The following is a 22,318-nucleotide window of genomic DNA, read 5'->3' on the forward strand; positions in this document are numbered from 1 at the left end:
GAGTGGGTTGGTTGTGCAGTAGTGTTCGGAATATGTGTAAGGAGTATTATGTGTGTCATGTAAAAATTAGTGATGTGCACCGGAAATTTTTCGGGTTTTGTGTTTTGGTTTTGGGTTCGGTTCCGCGGCCGTGTTTTGGATTCGGACGCGTTTTGGCAAAACCTTACCGAAATTTTTTTGTCGGATTCGGGTGTGTTTTGGATTCGGGTGTTTTTTTCAAAAAACCCTCAAAAACAGCTTAAATCATAGAATTTGGGGGTCATTTTGATCCCATAGTATTATTAACCTCAATAACCATAATTTCCACTCATTTTCAGTCTATTCTGAACACCTCACACCTCACAATATTATTTTTAGTCCTAAAATTTGCCCCGAGGTCGCTGGATGGCTAAGCTAAGCGACCCAAGTGGCCGACACAAACACCTGGCCCATCTAGGAGTGGCACTGCAGTGTCAATCAAGACAGGATGGCCCTTCCAAAAAATACTCCCCAAACAGCACATGATGCAAAGAAAAAAAAGAGGCGCACCAAGGTCGCTGTGTGACTAAGCTAAGCGACCCAAGTGGCTGACACAAACACCTGGCCCATCTAGGAGTGGCACTGCAGTGTCAGACAGGATGGCACTTCAAAAAAATAGTCCCCAAACAGCACATGATGCAAAGAAAAAAGGAGGCGCAATGAGGTAGCTGTGTGACTAAGCTAAGCGACCCAAGTGGCCGACACAAACACCTGGCCCATCTAGGAGTGGCACTGCAGTGTCAATCAAGACAGGATGGCCCTTCCAAAAAATACTCCCCAAGCAGCACATGATGCAAAGAAAAAAAGAGGCGCACCAAGGTGGCTGTGTGACTAAGCTAAGCGACACAAGTGGCCGACACAAACACCTGGCCCATCTAGGAGTGGCACTGCAGTGTCAATCAAGACAGGATGGCCCTTCCAAAAAATTGTCCCCAAACAGCACATGATGCCAAGAAAAATGAAAGAAAAAAGAGGTGCAAGATGGAATTGTCCTTGGGCCCTCCCACCCACCCTTATGTTGTATAAACAGGACATGCACACTTTAACGAACCCATAATTTCAGTGACAGGGTCTGCCACATGACTGTGACTGAAATGACTGGTTGGTTTGGGCCCCCACCAAAAAAGAAGCAATCAATCTCTCCTTGCACAAACTGGCTCTACAGAGGCAAGATGTCCACCTCATCATCATCCTCCGATTCCTCACCCCTTTCACTGTGTACATCCCCCTCCTCACAGATTATTAATTCGTCCCCACTGGAATCCACCATCTCAGGTCCCCGTGTACTTTCTGGAGGCCTCTTTGTTTGATTAAAACAGAGGATTTATTTTCCAAATACATCAAGAACAAAAACAAAAAAGGTAAAACGTATTTTTCTTCATAAAAAATATGATGAACATATGTTCGAACAATTGGTACTGTGAGTAGTTTTGGATGACCAGAATTGGATTGACTTTTATTATATGAGCTTTTAGTCCTGCTGTTCATCATATTTTTTTTTATGAAGAAAAATACGTTTTACCTTTTTTGTTTTTGTTCTTGATGTATTTGGAAAATAAATCCTCTGTTTTAATCAAACAAAGAGGAATTCTCTTTTCCTGGTTTTTATCGTGTATCCGGCGTTGAACAAACCTAATGTGATCGTGGATAAAGATACCTTGATAGGAGTTGAATATTCATATATCCAGTGAGTTGTGGTACGCATCCTTTTGATGTTAAAAGGAATTTTGTGTTTGAAAGATACCTTTATGTATATGTTCCAGCTACAAATTGTGTAAGTTGGGGTACGCATCTGACAGACCTCAAAATAATTCCTTAAAAAAGATACCTTTATGTGATTCATCGTCATTTTACCATTGTGAGTTTCTGGTACGCTTCCAAGATCCAGGCTAATATTTTTGAAGAGTCTATTTTAAAAGATACCTTTATGGGTTTCCACTCACCTGTCTCTGTGTGAGTGGGGTACACCCTTTTATTGTCCTGAATTGTGGAAACTATCGAATTGGTGTGAAATTGTCCTACACATCTCTCCTTCAATTCTGTTTTTCATGCACATCGGGGACACCATATGATTCCATGAGAGGAGGAAGAATTAATCAGAGAAATCTGGACTGCTACGAAGGACACATCATTTCCTTAATAACAAAAGGGATGTATTCTACTTAACCATTAATTCTCTGCGCCCTGTACATAGATAGATACCACCTTTCTCTTTCAATTGCTTCCGCTGTAACCCAAAGTTTTTGAATTTGTCACTGACTTATGATGAATGCGCTGCAGGTGACGTATAAGGGAGGATGTTCCGAGGTGGTTAACGTCCTTACCCCTACTTATTACAGCTTGACAAAGGCAACACACGGCTTGACACCTGTTGTCCGCATTTGTGTTGAAATAATTCCACACCGAAGAGCTGTTTTTTTAGTATTTTGACCAGGCATGTCAATGGCCATATTCCTCCCACGGACAACAGGTGTCTCCCCGGGTGCCTGACTTAAACAAACCACCTCACCATCAGAATCCTCCTTGTCAATTTCCTCCCCAGCTCCAGCAACACCCATATCCTCATCCTGGTGTACTTCAACAGTGACATCTTCAATTTGACTATCAGGAACTGGACTGCGGGTGCTCCTTCCAGCACTTGCAGGGGGCGTGCAAATGGTGGAAGGCGCAAGCTCTTCCCGTCCAGTGTTGGGAAGGTCAGGCATCGCAACCGACACAATTGGACTCTCCTTGGGGATTTGTGATTTTGAAGAACGCATAGTTCTTTGCTGTGCTTTTGCCAGCTTAAGTCTTTTCTTTTTTTCTAGCGAGAGGATGAGTGCTTCCATCCTCATTTGAAGCTGAACCACTAGCCATGAACATAGGCCAGGGCCTCAGCCGTTCCTTGCCACTCCGTGTCGTAAATGGCATATTGGCAAGTTTACGCTTCTCCTCAGACGCTTTTAATTTTGATTTTTGGGTCATTTTACTGAACTTTTGTGTTTTGGATTTTACATGCTCTCTACTATGACATTGGGCATCGGCCTTGGCAGACGACATTGATGGCATTTCATCGTCTCGGCCATGACTAGTGGCAGCAGCTTCAGCACGAGGTGGAAGTGGATCTTGATCTTTCCCTTTAACCTCCACATTTTTGTTCTCCATTTTTTAATGTGTGGAATTATATGCCAGTATCAATAGCAATGGCCTACTACTATATTTACTGCGCACAACTAAAAGGCACCACAGGTATACAATGTAGATGGATGGATACTAGTATACTTTATGGATGACGAGTGACGACACAGAGGTAGGTACACAGCAGTGGCCTACCGTACTGCTATATACAGTATACTGGACCTGGTGGACACTGTCAGCAAACTGCTAAACTAGTCTAAAAAAAAGGCACCACAGGTATACAATGTAGATGGATGGATACTAGTATACTTTATGGATGACGAGTGACGACACAGAGGTAGGTACACAGCAGTGGCCTACCGTACTGCTATATACAGTATACTGGACCTGGTGGACACTGTCAGCAAACTGCTAAACTAGTCTAAAAAAAAGGCACCACAGGTATACAATGTAGATGGATGGATACTAGTATACTTTATGGATGACGAGTGACGACACAGAGGTAGGTACACAGCAGTGGCCTACCGTACTGCTATATACAGTATACTGTGATAAAGCTAAATATTTATCGTATATAATACCCTTTATGAGGTCTAAGAACACTGTACGCTATCTATGTATGAAGTACCGTAAGGGTACGCTAGTTGCGTAACAATCGCTTCACCGTGATCGAGACGCTCAAGCGTCACGTTCACTCACGGCCAAGAGATCACAGGCAGGCACGTTATTGGCTGTTAACTAAAGTAATGATTCGCTATAACGTAGCGAACGCTCGGGACCACGAGGAGATCACCAGCGGAGCTGACGCTCACTATTTTAAACCTTTGTATCTAAACCATAAACAGTGTATTGTGCAGTAAAACCTTAGTGTAATGTTAGAGAGTAAATGCAACACAGTATAACCTTATTACCTTAAAAGCTGTTTGAGCGTCACCGACGCTCTGAGAATACTTAATACTATAAGAAACACACAGATACCGTGCTCAGGGTCCAACGCCTAAAATATATATTATGAATGCTATACTTGCAAAAGAGTTAAACACAATACAAGTCATACACCACAATATAACATAGACTACCTAACCAGATAACTACACAAGAAATACAATACAATACAATTTATGGGAAAATGAGTGAGAAAGAGAAGGAGAGAGAGAGAGAGAGAGAGAAATTGAGAGAGATTGGCCCACAATAACAAGAAGATCAATATAGCTGCGGAGAAACACTTACGCACAAGGGGAAACGATCGCATGCGCCTCGATATCCAGCTCCCGATTATCAGCAATGAGAACCGTTGAAGAGAGTGAACTGGATATGGTCGGCCTGCCTATTTATGCCCCACACACAATACAATTCAATGGTCCCTACAATCTCATTGTTCATTGGACACAGGAATTCGGCTTCGCATTATAACAAAAGGTCATAGGTTGATTCATACAGGTGGGCTGTGACTATTTCCAACTGCTCAGGTGGGAGGGAAACTGGGTTTCCCGCCGCATAGGTAATAAAGTGCAAATAAAGTAAATGTTCATAAACTTCTTATGTCCATAACTATTCGCACGAGCGATTGATCTGCTTCAAACCAACACCGGAATATTTCTAATTAAATATTCTTCCGATGGATATTAAACACCACTGTATTACTCCTGTCTGACCCTTCGTATCAAACAAAGAGGGATTTCTCTGTTCATGAACATTCTATATTAACCAAACTTTCAGAATCTATCAAAGGGACCATGATCTACAAAATACATTATTAGTGAAAATATGTAATGATTGAGTCACACGCTATGATCGCATAAACTCTACCGTAAATACGCATACCATGCGCCTGCGGGTGCCCGCGACTGTGAGTATGCGCACGTACGGGAGAGCGTACGCATGCGCAGCACGGACCAGTATGAGGTGCAAAATATGGCAGTGTGTGTAGAGATATTTTTCTGACTTTGACAGTCCACCCTTTGGCAGTCAATAATAACTGCCACCTTCTAAAACATTTCAAAAGGAGAAAAATATATGTCAGGGGTTAATTCATTTCCATGGTTGGGTAAGGGAGGAGTGAGGAGTAGGTGGGAAGAGGGTATGACCTAGTGAGATAGCAGAAGCATGTGTGTATGAGTCCATGTTTTGGGGGTCATGTATCATCGTGCCGTACGTGTTGTAAATCAAGCTTCGAGGTATTGCGAAGTATACATTTGAATTCCTTCTTATCCCGTGGTACGGGTCTGTGGATGGGCTGTCAAACTTTACCGAGCTCTTTTCGGTTTTGGTTGTAACAAAATGGGGAAGCACATTTTAGTTGATGATACATGAATGGGGGAGATATGTGATTGCTGATATCTGTGCCTGTATTCCCTATCGACTATGTGTGTCATTACCTGAGGGTTGTAGAAATGAAGAAAAGACATAATTACGGTAAATGCGGTGGTATTCTATGTCAGGTAAATGTACATTCGTCGATTGAGGTCTTGTTTGGTGTCTGTTGAAAGTCGTCTTCTTTGCGCTGTTTTGCCCATTAGGTGCGAGCAAAAAGCTTTGTCAATGCCAATAGATTTACAAAAATGTTGGGCTAGCGTGAGTTTAAGAATTCTAGGGAAACTGGGGATCCATGGCAAAGTTCATCAAATGTCCGTATCTAAAGTGGTCAAAACTTCTTCTTTGGTCAATCCGTTGTCTGTATATCGTCACGTCAAATTCCTCGTCCAAGTGGGTCTTGTTACCTTGGAGCAAACGGAAAAACAGGTGAAAGAAACGGACCGTAGAAATCGCATTTTCATCACATCATTGTTTCTACATTTGGGTCATAAATCAAGTCCAGGTTAATTACAGTTTCCTCACTCCTTAAACTCATTACCCTAGTACGATGATTGCACTTCATTAAAGCCTGACCGCATCTAAATATCAATCCAATCGATATGACAACACCTAAGATACATAGGAGAAACTTCCCAACATCCATTATGACTCCTTGAGCCCAGTCTCCTAAACCAGAAAACCAATTTCGTGGGTTCAACCATGACACCCAACCAGTCAGCTCATTACCTACAGCAGCAAGAGTGAGATTGTGTCTCCTGCGAAATTCCCACTTCAATTGGAGAATATCGTCCATCTTTTGGTCTATGACCTCGACCGGATCCTCGGTGCTATTCGTAATATATGTGCAACATTTCACGCCGTATTGTGTTGCCAGTGTGACACAATATCCGCCTGTCACTGCTGTGAGGTAATTGAGAACCATTCTATGCTGTACCAGTTCTGTTTTGTAAGCTTGAAGTTCCCTTCCAGTATACCTAAACGTGTCATCATACATTTCAGTGATATTATCTAACAAATTTGCGAGCGCCGATATGTATTTATAATTCAGCACTCCTCTAGCGGTGCGGGTGAAATCTAACGCGATTAAGAATTGAATCCCGGTGGATTCACTTATCAGATCAGAGGCCGGATGCTCTGTCTTCTCTATCAGGTGCCTTTTAACAACGTGCTCGTAATGGGTGTGAGTATAAGGAGCTTGGGCACCACGGTGTATGTCTTTCATTTTGTCATGTGATACAGTCATTACTTCAGGCAGTACTTTTCCAATATAACACAATCCTTCAGAGTTTGGGGCAAGCCACTTGTACGCCTTTCTCCCGCATATGAAATATGCATCATCGGGGAGAACATATGGGACGGAGTAGGACATAACCATATTACACACCTTCCATGTGAACTCTCCTAACCCTAATTCTTCCATCTGCTTAGTACACGTATCAGGTTGTACGATATGTGCACAGTATCCTGGTGATACCTCTCCAACTTTAGTAATCCTATTTCCTAAGGTATACCTATACCGGAAAGATTTTCCTCTACTGGCTATGTGGCGTACAAGCTCTGTATCTGTAGGCATTCTATCTGCTCTATGCGAAAAGGTCATGGTGTGGTTACTCCATGACACTTCCCAATTTCCCGGTTTTCGGGGATTGGAGATGTTGAAACATAATAGGGACCTATCCACATGGTATTGGTGGAGCTTCAAACTAGGAGGGCTGGAGATATTAAACCTCCGGTCCACCGGTCTCCCACCATTTAACTCAAGTACCTCCTCTATCGTTAAAGGAAATGGTACTAGCCCTGATTTGCTATGACCCTGAGGTACTTGAGAGCATACCCAACAATCTGTTTTGTTTAACACATTACCCACTAAGGAGTGATAGTCACTCAATGGATGCCGGTCCATATGGATATTAAAACTGGATTGGCATTTCTTAATGCACCCATCCTCAATGACATTGTTACAGAGCCTACAGATACAGTTTTCTTCAGCTAACAATCCTTCACAATTCCTTCTATGGTCAATGCTATCGGATCGTTTTCTGATACTCGCCTTTGCTTGTTGATTATGTTGTTCTCGGAAAACTACGCCTCCATCTTTATCATCAGAACCCATTCCAGAACCTCTCTCGACCTCCATGGTACTCTCGCCGGAACAGACTGCTCTGGTCAACATCATGGTCAACAGGAAAATCCGGATCACAGTCTCTTGGGGCAAGTCCATCTTAGGAGGAGACGAAGAAGAATGAAAAGGGGGGAAAAATAATTTGAGGGAGAGGGGATGGGAAGTGGAGAAAAACAATAAAAGGGAATGGGGAGTCGACAACAGCTCTTGGTCTTGAGATTTTCACGGCTCAGGTGCCGCCTCAGTCCTCCTGGAACAGACACTCCAGTGATACAACCTCTACCGTCTGTTCCTTATCACGGGACTTCTCTGGATCAGCAACCTTCTTGCAGTGGGATGAATGAACCCAAGTCTCTCTCTCAGCAACCTTCAATGCTGTAGTGCTAGTCAATAAGACCTGGTATGGTCCTTCCCATCTGTCAATAAGGCAACCTGAGCGTAGAAAATTCCGTATCATTACATAATCCCCAGGTTCAATGTCATGACAATTACTATCTGGTAAATCAGGAATCACTAACTTCAGATTATCATTTTGATTCCTCAACTGTTTACTCATGTTAATCAAGTACTTTACAGTCACTTCATTGTTACATTTCAAATCATCCTGAGGGTTAATCATGACATGCGGTTGTCGAACAAACAAGATTTCAAAAGGGGACAGATTAAGAGGGGACCTGGGAGTGGTTCTGATGCTGTACAGTACAATGGGTAAAGCTCCTGGCCATGTCAATCCTGTCTCTGCCATCACTTTACTCAATTTATTTTTAATAGTGCTGTTCACTCTTTCGACCTTCGCACTCGCCTGTGGACGGTACGGAGTGTGCAGCTTGCTATCAATTCCCATCAATTTACACATTCCTTGAAAGACATCACCTGTAAAATGGGTACCCCTATCACTTTCGATAATTCTAGGGATACCATATCTACATACAAATTCCTGCACAATTTTCTTAGCAGTAAACATAGCGGTATTTGTGGCCGCTGGAAATGCTTCGACCCAATTTGAGAAAACATCTATACAAACAAGTACATATTTCAAATTTCGACAAGGGGGTAATTGTATGAAGTCAATCTGTATTACCTGGAAAGGGCCGCCGGCAGATGGGATATGGGATGGTTCTGTAGGTATTGCCTTTCCAATATTCTTTCTCAAACAGGTAAGGCATGACATTGCTCTTTTACTCGCATGAGAGGAGAATCCTGGGGCGCACCAATATGCTCTTACCAATTTGCACATCCCTTCCTTGCCTAGATGAGTCAGCCCGTGAGCTGCTTCAGCCAGACATGGAAGGTATGTTCTGGGGGCCACTGGTTTACCTTGTCCATCCGTCCAGAGTCCTGAGGACTCCTGGCCATATCCCTTTGCCTTCCAGACTGCCTTTTCCTGTGTGGAACACAAATTTTGCATCTCACACAACTTCTGTGTGTTGATGGAATTAAATACCATCAGTTGTGTGGTGTCTGTCTGTCTGGGGGTAGCAGCTGCTAACTTAGCTGCTTCGTCTGCTCGGCTGTTACCAAGTGATACTGGGTCTTGGCTATATGTATGTGCTTTACATTTGATAACAGCCACTTTGTCGGGTTCCTGTATCGCTGTTAGAAGCCTTTTTATGTGAGCTGCATGCGCTACCGGTGTACCAGCTGCCGTCATGAAATTTCTGAGGCGCCATAGGGCTCCGAAATCATGGACTACCCCAAATGCGTATCTAAAGTCGGTGTAGATATTGGCTGATTTGCCCTTAGCCAATTCACATGCTCTGGTTAGGGCGACCAGTTCAGCAACCTGGGCTGAGTGAGGTGGGCCTAGCGGTTCCGCTTCTATGGTGCCTTGGTCATCTACGACTGCGTATCCAGTACACAAGTCTCCCGAGTCTGACTGTCTATGACAACTACCGTCCGTGTAGAACGTAAGTTCTGCATCTTCCAGTGGGTTGTCACTGATGTCAGGCCTTGCGGTAAAATTTTGGGTCAAATATTCTATACAATCATGAGTGTCTTCCTTTGTATTAAATCCTCCTTCCCCAGTACTCTCATCCTCCACCCTTTGGGTCTGTCCAGACACACTTGGGAGATATGTTGCAGGATTTAATGCACTGCATCTCCTTATGGTGATGTTTACGGGGGCCATTAGTGCCAATTCCCATCTTGTAAACCGCGCTGATGAGACGTGCCTGGTTTGGGCAGAATTTAACAAGGCTGACACTGCATGCGGTGTATGAATTGTGAGGTTGTGACCTAGCACGACGTCTTCGCTTTTTGTTACTAGCAATGCTATTGCAGCAACGCTTCGCAAGCATGTGGGGAGGGATCGCGCTACCGTGTCTAGCTGAGCGCTGTAATATGCTACTGGCCTGCTGGCATCACCGTGCTTTTGGGTTAGTACGCCTGCCGCGCAACCAGCACTTTCTGTTCCGTATAGTTCAAAGGGTTTCCCATAGTCCGGCATACCTAATGCTGGTGCCTGCGTTAGGCACTGTTTAAGTCTCTCAAATGCTGCCTCAGACTCGTCTGTATGCGAAATCCGATCAGGTTTGTTTGAGGAGACCATTTCCTGCAAAGGTAACGCTAACATGGAAAACCCTGGGATCCAATTACGGCAATACCCACACATTCCTAAAAATGTTCTGATCTGTTGCTGGGTTTGTGGCAGAGTCATGTCTCTAATTGCTTGAATTCTATCAGCGGTCAGGTGTCTCAGTCCTTGTGTTAAACAGTGTCCCAAATATTTTACCCTAGTTTGGCCTAATTGCAACTTGTCTTTGGAAACCTTGTGTCCTGTGTCTGAAAGATGAAACAGGAGCTGTTTCGTATCCTTCAGGGATGCCTCCAATGAATCAGAACACAGTAGTAGATCATCCACGTACTGTATTAATACTGATCCACTCACTGGTTGGAAAGACTGTAAACAATCATGCAAAGCCTGAGAAAATATACTTGGGCTATCTATGAATCCTTGTGGTAATCGAGTCCATGTGTATTGGACTCCTCTGTATGTAAATGCGAACAAATATTGACTGTCAGGGTGCAGAGGTACCGAAAAGAAAGCGGAGCAGAGGTCAATAACAGTGAAAAATTTCGCAGTGGGAGGGATTTGCATTAGGATGACAGCTGGATTTGGCACTACGGGGAACTGACTCTCAACTATTTTGTTAATCCCCCTTAGGTCCTGCACTAGCCGGTAACCCCTCCCCCCACTCTTTTTCACAGGGAAGATGGGACTATTAGCAGTGCTGGACGTTCTTACCAGAATGCCCTGTTGTAGCAAGCGCTCTATTACTGGGTAAACTCCTAACTCTACCTCTGGCTTCAGAGGGTACTGTGGGATTTTTGGAGCTATCCTACCATCTTTTACTTGTACAACTACCGGAGCTACGTTTGCCATTAATCCAGTGTCCTGTCCATCTTTAGTCCAAAGTGACTCTGGTATCTGAGATGTCATTTCTTCTACTTGGGAGGGAGTCCTATTTGTCATAGTGGTATGTGACATTAATTTTGACGGGGAGTCTAACATGTCTCGTACTTCCTGAGCGTGATTCTCAGGTATGTCCAAGAATAAACCTTCAGGAGTACAATAAATGACGCACCCCATTTTACACAATAAGTCTCTTCCCAGGAGATTGGTCGGTGCCGATGCAGCCAGCAAAAAGGAATGCTTGGTATGTAAAGGCCCTATTGTAATCTCTGCTGGTTTGCTAACAGGGTAATGCTGGACTACTCCTGTTACTCCCACGGCTGGAATTGTCCTACCAGTGGTCCTCATGCCCACTGTCGAATTTATCACTGATTTGGCCGCCCCTGTGTCTACAAGAAAGTTTAATGATTTACCAGCTACATTGATTGCAATTTCTGGTTCACTTCCAAGACTTGCAATCAATTTTACTGGCTGCAGATTACAGGTATGGCCACACCCCTATTGGGTATGGTGACCTCCCTGAATCCCGCTGGCAGCAACTACTTGTGAGGGAGTTAGCTGGGAACTACCAGAGGTTTGCCAATCTCTGTTTGGGGGGTATCTTTTTGTTTCCCCTGCATGTGGCTCATAACTCCGTTTCTGCGGACCTTGCTCCCAATGTCGTGTGTCGTGTCGTTGTCTAGGGGGTTGGTATGAGTTTCGTACATTCTTTACTCTACAATCTCGTGCCATGTGTCCCTGTTTATGACAAGAATAACAAGTAACCACACTTGACTTACCCACAGGGTTTGGTGATACAAACAAAGGCTGCCTTGTGGTCAGGGCCTGTATACTTACGGCCATTAACTTATCACTTTGTTGTTCCCTGTGTCTGGTGATGTTCCTATCGTGATCAATAGCAGCCTCTCTCAAAGTAGCCACAGACAGACCTCGCCAACATGGTTGTGTGGTCTGTACCCTAGTCTTCATAGACTCTTTTAAACCATCCATCAGTACCGATACTGCTACTTCTCGATGGTTTATGTTTGTTTTGATGTCCTCTATGCCTGTGTATTTTGCCATTTCTGATAATGCTCTGTGAAAATACTCTGCAGCTGTCTCTGACTCCTTCTGTTTAATGGAGAATATCTTGTTCCATCTGACTACCGCTGGGAAATACTCTTTTAACTGTAAGTTTATTCTTTTTACATTATCTTTGTTGTACACATCTGTAAGAGGTACATCCTGATCTAATCCGCAATCAGCTAAAAATTGAGTTGCGTCAACATTGGAGGGTAAACATGCTCTCAGCAATATCTGCCAGTCTTTATTGTTGGGCTCTACAGTGTTACCTAAGTCTCTGATGTATTTTTGACTGGCAACTAAATCTTTTCTAGGGTCAGGGAATTCAGACACGATGGTCCTTAATTCCATTCTGGAAAATGGGCTATACATGGCAATGTTCCTCACAGGGGTGACCCCTGTTGTGTCAGTTTTCCCATTTGGAACAGCTATTACCCAGACAGGATTAACTCTAACAACATCACTCTGTGTGGGTTCTACAGCCTGTGGTGAAATGGCTTCAGCATAGTGTATGGTGCCGTACTTACCTGTAGACACGACCTCACCTATCCCTCCGCTAGGGGCCTTTGTTACTAATCTCGTGGGTGGAGCTGTGCCTACTGTGGTCTCTGCTATGGTGGCTGCTAGAGAGAGCGCTGAAATTGTTGCCGATTCGTCTTCTTGATCACACTCCTGAGGAAAGTTCAAAACAGGGTACAACTTGCACGGGTTAATACTTGTATTGGTTAATTGGTTAACATTATCTTTAACATTTACACAGTTGCTAAGTGTTTGTGTGTTACACCTTAGTGCGTCATTCTCCGCAACCAATTTCTCTCCTGATATGTATGGTGGCGGTGGGGCCGTGGCTATCAGTTTTCTGATTGAGCCAGATCCCGCCGCCTGAGCCAATCCTCTCTCTATGTCACCTTCCTGCTGCCACAACTGCAAATAATCGTAATGTTTGATTCGTCTCTTTGTTGATTTAATGAGACATATCCTTCTCCTTAAATTCGTTAACACTTCTGTGCTGAAGCTACCTACTCTTGGGAATTTCTCCCCGTCATGTACTGTCATTCTCTCCCATTCATCACATAAAGCTTCTGTGTGACTTCCGTATTTCTCACACATTACATACCTTGCCGACCCAATTGGTCGGTTCACTGAATCAACCCGAACCGAGGTTGATCGCCCCCTACCTGAACAAGTGGCCCCCATAGTTCGAAGGTGTTGCTTTATTTAACCAACCCTTACGCAAACCAAATGCCCAAAATAGGCTGACGGTGGCGGTTTACCGAGTACCCCACTCACTCGCCCACGCCGACCAATACGACCTGATCACACCGATATGGTGCTGGCGTACTCGACCTAGGGCCCCTGCGACCTGAACCTCTATTTACTGGAACCTGTGAGGGTGCTCCGAAGAACACTTACTCTTTCCAGTAACTATTGGTTGCTGGATAGTTCCTGAGTGAGCAGCGAACTTCCCTTAAAATAAAAAAAGTTACACAAATCACGTTAGAATGTACAAATAGCGTTTATGACCTTCGTACACAAATAGTACCGGTCAGGTTTACTAATGCACACAATTACGTGCGGTACAATCGTTTAGTACACAAGCAACTAATCTTATGTACTGAGCGACAAGTGGAATCGAAAATTACGGCTGCGAATTCCTTCAGCCAGAGCTTATATGGCCTATATGGGTGTTGCACCAACCCTTTCTTGGTGTTGTGCCTGTGGACTGTATAGCGGACTTCCTTGTCTGCTGTACCTGAACCTGTTGGTCTGCTATGACCTCCTGGTCTGTTACAGTATGACCTCCTGGTCTGCTACACTCTAATGCTCAAATTGTATATTTAACCAGGGATGCCTCCCTAGCCACCATGTACGTCACTTACACGCATGTACCTCACGAGTACTCGACTTTTCTTGTGGTTCAACCTGTAAAATTGTATACAACACACTCACTCACCACATGTACACTTTTGTTTCTATTTCTATTTCTGCGCAGAAATGTCTCTTTAGACCAGATATGTTACAAATTAGGAGAAGGATCTATTAATTTAAATTTGGAATTAAAAAAATTTTTTGCGCGATTTATCGCCTGGCGTTATTTACCGCGTGGCGCTACTTATCGCGTTGAGAGGAGAGAAAAAAAAACTTGTGATTTGAGTTACGTGGGCGTACCCGTACGCTCCGTTGCGTAATATACGCTGCGTGCGTCGGCCCTTGGATTGCGTACGCAAGTCTCAGTCTTTTGTTAGAGACACGTGTACGCAAAGCAAAGATCCACCGTAACACAATTTATACGTTTATCAACTATAGAACTGGCAAACAGGAGAGTGACATACGAAAATACACCAATGAAAAGGAAATGCAGATATATATGTGTGCGTGCGTGTGTACGCAAGACAGAAAAATAAACAGTTTTAAAAAGACACTATTGTTTTGTTCTTACCTCCGGTTCCCGGATTCCTTCAGCACCCTTTACTAAGAGAAGCAGACGCTTATCCAAACAGCACTACGAGGAATATGATCTCCCGCCCTTTGCTGCTGGATAATGTCTGCTGAAATTACCTAGTGCAGATAAGTGAAGGACAGGACGAGCCGCCAATTGATAAAGCTAAATATTTATCGTATATAATACCCTTTATGAGGTCTAAGAACACTGTACGCTATCTATGTATGAAGTACCGTAAGGGTACGCTAGTTGCGTAACAATCGCTTCACCGTGATCGAGACGCTCAAGCGTCACGTTCACTCACGGCCAAGAGATCACAGGCAGGCACGTTATTGGCTGTTAACTAAAGTAATGATTCGCTATAACGTAGCGAACGCTCGGGACCACGAGGAGATCACCAGCGGAGCTGACGCTCACTATTTTAAACCTTTGTATCTAAACCATAAACAGTGTATTGTGCAGTAAAACCTTAGTGTAATGTTAGAGAGTAAATGCAACACAGTATAACCTTATTACCTTAAAAGCTGTTTGAGCGTCACCGACGCTCTGAGAATACTTAATACTATAAGAAACACACAGATACCGTGCTCAGGGTCCAACGCCTAAAATATATATTATGAATGCTATACTTGCAAAAGAGTTAAACACAATACAAGTCATACACTACAATATAACATAGACTACCTAACCAGATAACTACACAAGAAATACAATACAATACAATTTATGGGAAAATGAGTGAGAAAGAGAAGGAGAGAGAGAGAGAGAGAAATTGAGAGAGATTGGCCCACAATAACAAGAAGATCAATATAGCTGCGGAGAAACACTTACGCACAAGGGGAAACGATCGCATGCGCCTCGATATCCAGCTCCCGATTATCAGCAATGAGAACCGTTGAAGAGAGGGAACTGGATATGGTCGGCCTGCCTATTTATGCCCCACACACAATACAATTCAATGGTCCCTACAATCTCATTGTTCATTGGACACAGGAATTCGGCTTCGCATTATAACAAAAGGTCATAGGTTGATTCATACAGGTGGGCTGTGACTATTTCCAACTGCTCAGGTGGGAGGGAAACTGGGTTTCCCGCCGCATGGGTAATAAAGTGCAAATAAAGTAAATGTTCATAAACTTCTTATGTCCATAACTATTCGCACGAGCGATTGATCTGCTTCAAACCAACACCGGAAAATTTCTAATTAAATATTCTTCCGATGGATATTAAACACCACTGTATTACTCCTGTCTGACCCTTCGTATCAAACAAAGAGGGATTTCTCTGTTCATGAACATTCTATATTAACCAAACTTTCAGAATCTATCAAAGGGACCATGATCTACAAAATACATTATTAGTGAAAATATGTAATGATTGAGTCGCACGCTATGATCGCATAAACTCTACCGTAAATACGCATACCATGCGCCTGCGGGTGCCCGCGACTGTGAGTATGCGCACGTACGGGAGAGCGTACGCATGCGCAGCACGGACCAGTATGAGGTGCAAAATATGGCAGTGTGTGTAGAGATATTTTTCTGACTTTGACAACTGGACCTGGTGGACACTGTCAGCAAACTGCTAAACTAGTCTAAAAAAAAGGCACCACAGGTATACAATGTAGATGGATGGATACTAGTATACTTTATGGATGACGAGTGACGACACAGAGGTAGGTACAGCAGTGGCCTACCGTACTGCTATATATAGTATACTGGACCTGGTGGACACTGTCAGCAAACTGCTAAACTAAAATGCACCACAGGTATAGGAATGTAGATGGATAGTATACTTAATGGATGACGACACAGAGGTAGGTACAGCAGTGCACTCTGCACTGTACTCCTCCTATATATAATATTAATTATACTGGTGGTCCCCAGTCCCCACAATAAAGCAGCACACTGTGAGCACAGATATGGAGTGTTTTTCAGGCAGACAAACGTATACTGGTGGTCACTGTCAGCAAAACTCTGCACTGTACTCCTGCTATAGCTGCTCCCCAGTCCCCACAATTAAGCAGTGTGAGCACTCAGCACAGATATATTATGCAGCACACTGAGCACAGATATGGTATGGAGCTTTTTTTTCAGGCAAAGAACGGATAAAAACTAAACTCTGCACTGTACTCCTCCTAACAGCTGCTCCCCAATCCTCCCCACAATTATAGTAATAAACAAGCACAAGCAATCAAATGAAATCAACTGTCTTCTGACTTCTACTAAACGGAGAGGAAGCCAGCCACGTCCTCTCCCTATCATCTCCAATGCACGTGTGAAAATGGCGGCGACGCGCGGCTGCTTATAGAATCCGAATCTCGCGAGAATCCGACAGCGGGATGATGACGTTCGGGCGCGCTCGGGTTAACCGAGCAAGGCGGGAGGATCCGAGTCTGCTCGGACCCGTGTAAAAAAGGTAAAGCTCGGGGGGGTTCGGTTTCTCGGAAACCGAACCCGCTCATCACTAGTAAAAATGCATTAATAATGTGCAACATATGTGTAAGGGGCACTATGTGTGTCATTATGTGTATAAGGGCATTAATAATGTGCGGCATATGTGTAACAGGGTACTACTGTATGTGTGTCATTATGTGTATAGGGGCACTAACAAAGTGCAGCAAATGTGTAGGGGGCACTATGTGTGTCATAATGTGGATAAGGGCATTAATAATGTGCAGCATATGGGACATTATGTGTAAAAGGGCATTAATAAAGGTTGTCATAATGTGTAAGGCGCATTATGTTTATAAGGACATTAATAATGTGTCTCATAGATGTAAGGGGCATTACTGTGTGGCATTATGTGTATAAGGTGCTCTACTATGTGGTGTTGCGTATAAAAAGGGCACTACTGTGTCATCTAATGTGAATAAAGAGCAACAGGGTGTGGTGTAATGTGAATAAGGAGCAATTCAGTGTGATGTAATGTGAATAAGGGGCTCTACTGTGAGGAGTAACGTTTATAAGGTAAAGTGATACTACTGTGGGATGTAATATGAATTATGGACACTATCGCATGATCAAATGTGAATAAAGTTGCAGTACTGTGTGGTGTAATTGGAATTGGGGTTACTATTGTGTGGCCATGCCCCTTGCCAGCAAAAACACACCCCTTTTTGGGCTGTGCGCCAAATGTGCGAACTGTTTTTATTTAAAATATAGGGGGTACAAACACCAAAATAAGGACTGCCATGGGTGAGGGGTGATGGTGCTGGGAAAGGGGTGCAGGGTCACAGGCAGAACCAGCTGCGGTGCTAGGGGGCACCAGTCAAAATCTTACCTAGGGCATCATATTGGTTAGGGCTGGCTCTGGCAGCTACCACTATCAGGCTGTACCACATAGGGTCTCGGTGCTTCCTTTGTGCTGACATGAGTAACATCAAGTCATCTTAAGGCACATAGGAGGCGGATGTAACTATGGCTCCCGAGGGGCACCCCCACGGCTGCTCCTCATAGCCCTGATGCACCTCCTGGAGGGGGGTTGCAGGTTAGGGGGCACCGGGTTGAAGCTTTGCCTAGGGTGCATAGAGACCTTGCACCGGCCCTGTGGGCGAACGCTGGGTGTGTTTGTGACGTCAAACCAGGAACGACAAGCACTGAACTGATCGCACTGGAAGAGTTAGTCTCGAGCTACTCAGAAACTGCACAGAGAAGTCTTTTCACAATATTGCTAATCTTTCATTCGCAATTTTGATAAGCTAAGATTCACTCCCAGTAGGCGGCGGCTTAGCGTGTGCAAAGCTGCTAAAAGCAGCTTGCGAGCGAACAACTCGGAATGAGGGCCAATACTCACTGCAAGTCTTCTGCACAGGTCCTACATCAAATCTCCTAGATTATATATGACACTTTAGAAATGCAAAACCAGGTGTATTTGCATTTAATATTAGTAACGTTTAAAAGTTTGGGGTCCAAATTACTGAGGGTCGACAGCTTGCAAATCTAGGACTTAGATCCTGATGGATGTGATATGAAAAGTCGACATTGCATTTCGACCCAATGTTCACGATGACATTCAGAATGTCGACACCATAATGTTGACATACAATATTTGCATATTTTGTCCTAATGCTAAATCTGACCCTAAAAATAATAAAAATGTGCTGTCGGCATTTGTGAATGTTGATATCCATGTTGACATTCTGACCGTCGCCACTCTGACTGCATACCAGTCCTGATGCAGACATGAACAGTAATTCAGCATATACTGTATGACAGCGGCGCTGCATGCATGGAAATAAAGGTGTCTATTCACCCACATGCAGAATTGTAGGCATCTTATGGCATGTCCGCCCGCTATATCAATGTGTGATCTGTGGAGTGTTTGTAATGGGTGGTGCAAGGTATATGGTGCCCCCGGACCCCAGGATGCAGGGGGGCCTACACAGCACCCATTCAGTATACTTACCCTGAGCAGCAACTGTGGCCGCTTCCGAAAAACAACCTATAGGATAATGGCACCGCCACCATTTTCCCGGAGATATGCACATGTGCAAAAGACTCTTGACACATTATCAGACTCTATCATGCACATGCACCGCCATGAAGGGAGGGTCCACTCAGACACTACACATGGACCCCATGTCATCATTATCAGTGAACATGTGTACTTTCCCTATAGAAGGCGCAGATGATATGCCTGTAATCAAGTATATTTCGCTTACGTCCAATACCGCATAGCTCGCAGACGCGTGAACTTTGCCCCATTGCAGTATAGTTTTTCCCTCTTCACTCATAAGCGTAGATTGCAATTGAAATGCGTACAAATCTACATTGCCTTTAATTGCGCGCACTCTGTTTCTTGTCGGTAATGCACAGCATCAGTAATACTGATCATTGGACATGGGCTACTTATTTTCTTTAATGTTGTCTTGCCAGTATCCCGACTCTGGGTCGACACCCATTAGGTCGACAGTGAATACTTGATACTACAAATAGGTCGACATGAACAAGGTCGACTTTACGGTCCACGTAGACTACGACTGGGAATGGTAACCTGTGCCGAGCACAGCGGTAGCGGAGCGATGCACCTTGCCCGAGCATGGCGAGCAAAGCAAGCCATACGAAGGGACACGGTGCACTAATTGGGGTTCCCGGTCACTTTACGAAGAAAACGACACCCAAAAAAATGAAAAACTTATGTCGACCTTTTTTCATGTAGAACTTGTTCATGTCACCCTAATGGCCATGTCGACCTATTTCTATTGTCGACCTAGCCACTGTCGACCAATAGGTGTTGACCTAATGGGTGTTGACATAGACACTGTTGACCCTGAGTCCCATGCCCTCAGGGCCGGCTCCAGGCCTACTGGCACCCTGAGCGAGAAAATTTAAAAGTGCCCCCACCCCAGCCCTCCAGGAAAAGTGGGTGTGGCCTCGTAACGGCAAATTATCAGACTATAAATATATTTTCACACCCCCTCGCACACAATTAGCAGCCTTACACATAACAGCCACAGTAGTGTTCCTTACACACAATTCCGAGTTGATCGCAGCAGGAATTTTGTTAGCAGTTGGGCAAAACCATGTGCACTGCAGGGGGGGCAGATATAACATGTGCAGAGAGAGTTAGATTTGGGTGGGTTATTTTGTTTCTGTGCAGGGTAAATACTGGCTGCTTTATTTATACACTGCAATTTAGATTGCAGATTGAACACACCACACCCAAATCTAACTCTCTCTGCACATGTTACATCTGCATCCCCTGCACTGCACATGGTTTTGCCCAACTGCTAACAAAATTCCTGCTGCGATCAACTCGGAATTACCCCCAATGTCTCCAGTATAGTGTCAGATACGCATCATGTCTCCAGTATAATGCCAGATACACATAGTGTGCAGTGCCAGATAGATATGATATGCCCCCCAGCAGTGCCAGCTACACATGACATGCAGGGCCGATGCAAGGTCTATATGCACCCTAGGCAAAGCTTCAACCCGGTGCCCCCTAACCTGCAACCCCCCTGCAGGAGGTGCATCAGGGCTATGATGAGCAGCCATGGGGGTGCCCCTCGGGAGCCATAGTTACATCCGCATCCTATGTGCCTTCACATGACTTGATGTTACTCATGTCGGCACAGAGGAAGCACTGAGACACTATGTGGTACAGCCTGATAGTGGTAGCTGCACTTGATTAGACCCACAGCAGCAGCCAGCGCAGTGTAAAAGGAAGAGGCTGCATACAGAGATATCCAGTTTTTTGCTAGATGAATTCAGTGGTGCCCTCCAGGAGTTGGCGCCCCTAGGCAGCCGCCTAAAGCTGCCTAATGGTAGAGCCGGCCCTGATGACATGCCCCGCAGCAGTGCCAGCTACACATGACATGCCCCACAGCAGTGCCGCTACACACAATATGCCCCCCAGCAGTGCCAGCTACACATGATAGTGTTCACTTTTTAGGGCAGGGTGCTGATCACAGGGAGGGCACATTTTTACATTAGGAGGGCAAAATGATGTACATACTGTAATGCGCGGCGTCTGACGTCAGACGCCGGACAGCGCGCATAGCGCGCACACACAGTTTAAGGCCGGGTAGAGCTGCACAGGGCCGGCTCCAGGTACGAATATGGCGGCGCCAGCGCGCGGCGCCCATTAAGGGTGGCGCCCCGCGCGGCTGCTCTATTCGAACATGCCTGGAGCCGGCCCTGCATACTCTTGCCACGGGTAATATTTCTGTCTCGCTTCCTAGGCACCTCAGATTTTCAGCAGCTGCAGTTTTTTTCCACAAGCAAAAAAGGGAGTTTTAAAAATGAAAAGACTCCGCCACCGCTGCAGCACATCATTATTTTCTGTGTATGAAAAGATTCAAGTGCTTTTTACTTGCTGGTATGCCAGATATTTCTCCGAGCTCTCGCTGTCACACTCCAGCCGCCTATTTCATTGTCAGCGGCAGTTGGTATTTAAATATCAACTTCCATTTAAGTGCAGACAAAAAAAAACTAGTGACACCTGTCAGACAAACAATGTCACAAAAATATTATAAAATACACAGACAAAAAACCCCAAAACACTTACGTTTGGGGCATATATTGAAAGTGATTGTGGTTCAGAATGTTCAGTACGTTTAAAGAAAAGAGAAGAATAGAGGAGTTTCAGCAGAACAGAGCAATTCAAGCTGTTATGTCTCTCAGTGCACGGGTACGGAACTACGCTCAGTAAATGTGCTACGGTATTTGATGTTAGACTTTTTCTGATACACAGATGTTATTCCAAAACCCATTTGTAAGTCACCATAACAGGTGAGGGGTGGTCTACAGTGGCGAGCCGTCTCTCTGTGGTCCCAAATACCCCCTCAGACCTCAAAGAAGCACATGGATACTGGGCACTTGCCCATATTCAGATTTTTCTATAGGGCATGGCATGGTCAACCCGCAGCTCTGCCTGCATACATATATGGCTCCCAGAGGTGGAGAGACCACAGCCAGGGCTGGTCTTATCATTATGCAGCATACAGTGCCACACTGAGAAGGGCACCACCTCATCCCAAGTCCTGACATGCAATGCAGCCCACCACGGGCACTGACTGACTGTCTTCTCTGACAGGCAGACATCTGTGCCACTGTTCAAACGAGTCTTGATTGCAGTGCCACACCTGCCAGGGGTATGTATGGGTGGAATGACGTCATGACATCTCATCACAAATATGGGTGGCCGGCTGCCTGAGGAACTTGAGACTAATTCAACCAGTAGCCCCAAGACGCTAGAACCCACAAACAGAACGCAGGCCCAAAAATAGTGTGACACAATGACAGGCAGTCCCAGACAGAGACATTAAGTGACTGTCTGCCCGTCACGATAAAATATTTTTTTTTATCAAGTTGTATAGTTTAAG

This window comes from Pseudophryne corroboree, chromosome 4 (assembly GCF_028390025.1).
Source record: "Pseudophryne corroboree isolate aPseCor3 chromosome 4, aPseCor3.hap2, whole genome shotgun sequence".
Classification (NCBI taxonomy): Eukaryota; Metazoa; Chordata; class Amphibia; order Anura; family Myobatrachidae; genus Pseudophryne; species Pseudophryne corroboree.